Source organism: Pinus tabuliformis, chromosome 7, assembly GCF_031772625.1.
Source record: "Pinus tabuliformis cultivar Carrire ecotype Pingquan chromosome 7, CPIR1, whole genome shotgun sequence".
Taxonomy (NCBI): domain Eukaryota; kingdom Viridiplantae; phylum Streptophyta; class Pinopsida; order Pinales; family Pinaceae; genus Pinus; species Pinus tabuliformis.
In genome coordinates this window covers 660,981,276-660,983,741 of record NC_142293.1, presented here as the reverse complement: position 1 = coordinate 660,983,741, position 2,466 = coordinate 660,981,276, and the positions used below count along the sequence as shown (strand labels likewise).

Genomic DNA, 2,466 nt, shown 5'->3' with positions numbered 1-2,466 from the left:
GGATTAATAAACTGTCTGGTTGGACATGCTCTTTTGTATTGCAGATTTCTGTGGAAGGTGTGGGATACCACAAGGCATGCTTCAAGTGTATGCATGGTGGTTGTGTTATCAGTCCCTCAAACTATATTGCAATTGAGGGCAGGCTTTATTGCAAACATCACCATGCTCAGCTCTTCAAAGAAAAGGGCAATTATAGCCAACTTATCAAAACTCCATCTGTCAAAGAAGTATCAGAGAATTCAGTACACGAGTGATTATGCAGCTGAAGTTTGAGAAAATTATCTTTGGTGCAATTATCCCCATTTGTTTGTTAGCAAGGTGCAATGTACAGTTTAACATGACTATTGGGGACATTGGTCTTTGCACCAAAGAAAACAGAGGCCAGCACATAGCCTTCATAGGAAAAATGCTCTGTTCCTCCCAAGTACTCTACGAACAAGTTTATCAGATATGGACCTATATATGTTGCACAGCTAAATATGGCTGCAAACAAAGCATTGATTATCATTCCCTTCCAAACAGATGACAGAATGGCCTTTAGCATTGATGGGTTCTGTATATTTGTCTCGACCTTTTGGCAGCACCAGTTGGTTTCAAGTCCTCGATATGACTCTTCAGCAGTATCCTTGCCTGCAACATTTGGTACGTCATCAACCTCTAAAGTCTTCTTGTATCCCATGGCAAACAAGGGGTTGAGCCAATGGAATTTCATCAGGCTCCAAACATTGGCTCTGGAATATGGAGTCATTTAGGCCTACTTAAATCATTTAGATGACTGTGTGGATGTACATATGATTTTCTAGCACAAAATTTGATTAAACTTTTATGGGTACAATTATCATTGTTTTTTTTTGTGTGATTAGATGAAAGAAAACATTGAAAGCTAGTCCCTGAGCAATAGTTTTTTTTTTGAGCATGTGGCTAAGCTCCTGAATATGGTTGTGGGCAGTATTTACTTTCATCATCGATGGACAAGACAGTGAGATTGTGGGACATGCCAAGCAAGAGTTCTCTAAGAGTCTTTTCACACAATGACTATGGTAAGACCTGCTGTTCCTACTTCGGATGTTCCAGCAACTGGGTAAACGTTTATTCCGAATTTTCAGGCAGGCTCAACTTGACGCAGGGACTCGCTGCGTCGCAGCTTCCCTTGTTTGTTATATGTTTCAAATGATTATGTTAAACTATAAACCATATATATGTGTGCATTGTTATATTATTGTAACTTTTCATAAAAAACACGATTAGTATAGTGAAAAATATCCCCCATATATACAGAGATGTTACAAGGCATCTCGTTTATGGACCTTAATGTGCTTTAATTGACCTTAATGTGCTAATGCATATTTGTGATGAAATGCTGTAAATGCCTATGTGCAATTCTACAAATTGTCTCTATTTTTCATGTTATAGAAAATGCCTAATGTACATGTGCTAATGGATATTTGTGATCAAATGCTATAAATGCCTATGTGCAATTCTACAAATTGTCTTTATATTTCATGTTATAGAACATACTTAATGTACTTGCGATTCATTTAGGAATTTAAAAAAGTGTTTTTAAGTATTATTGTTGGTTTAGATGTAACTATATTAAAAGTATTGAATAATTTTTTAATTTAATTTTTTTATTATGTTGTATGAATATATGAATATATGAAACTTCTCATTTATTTATTAGTCACAATCATTTGTATTTATATATATGCTAATGAGTTGCATTTATTTATTGCTTATTGTTTTTAAGCAATAAGAATATTAAGGTTTTAATCAAATGAAAAATAAGAATATATATATATATATATATATATATATATATATATATATGGATGTGGAATTTATATAAATATAAATGGTATTATTAAGAAGTAGTATATCTCCTTCTTAACACGTACCAAGGGCCGAGATTAATCGAATTTTTGGAGGTGCAAACTTTTTTTAGAGTATTGCACTCAAAATAAGATTTGCATCTTGAAAAATTTGATCCATTTAGGCCCTTGATAGATCCAGTATTAAGAGTTAAGACTAATCTATGATGATTGCTAATAAAACTAAACACACTTATAAAACTCTGTGTGTAGATTCTATATATATATTTCAGAAATTTGATTCAAAAAAATATATTTACTTATAGAATCATACAAATTTGTTTCAAAAAATTCTATCATTTACAGGGCCTAATGCCAAAACATGCATTATGTTTTAGAAAAAAACATACAATCTTATAAAAACACCATTATTTACTTTAAGTTATATCAATTTTCCATAAATAAAAGTTATATACTTAGGAAAACAATTTAAGTGTCTACATTTCATCCTTTTACACAATGTCTTAAAAAATTGTGTACATATCTCTAACAATTCTTTTAATGATAAATTTTTTATTTTTTCAGATTTCTGTTGCAACTAATTATCATTATCTTGCAACATTCCCATCACATTAAAACAAAACATTCGTTCTCCATC

General features: G+C 31.9%; 1 long non-coding RNA gene across 1 annotated transcript; it reads left to right on the top strand.

Annotated features, from left to right (window-relative positions):
* The first annotated feature begins 479 nt into the window (after positions 1 to 479).
* On the top strand, positions 480 to 1,222 carry LOC149249177 (uncharacterized). Its single transcript, XR_016266742.1, has 2 exons — positions 480 to 642; positions 950 to 1,222. It is a non-coding gene; the product is annotated as an uncharacterized LOC149249177 (long non-coding RNA).
* The last annotated feature ends 1,244 nt before the right edge of the window (positions 1,223 to 2,466 follow it).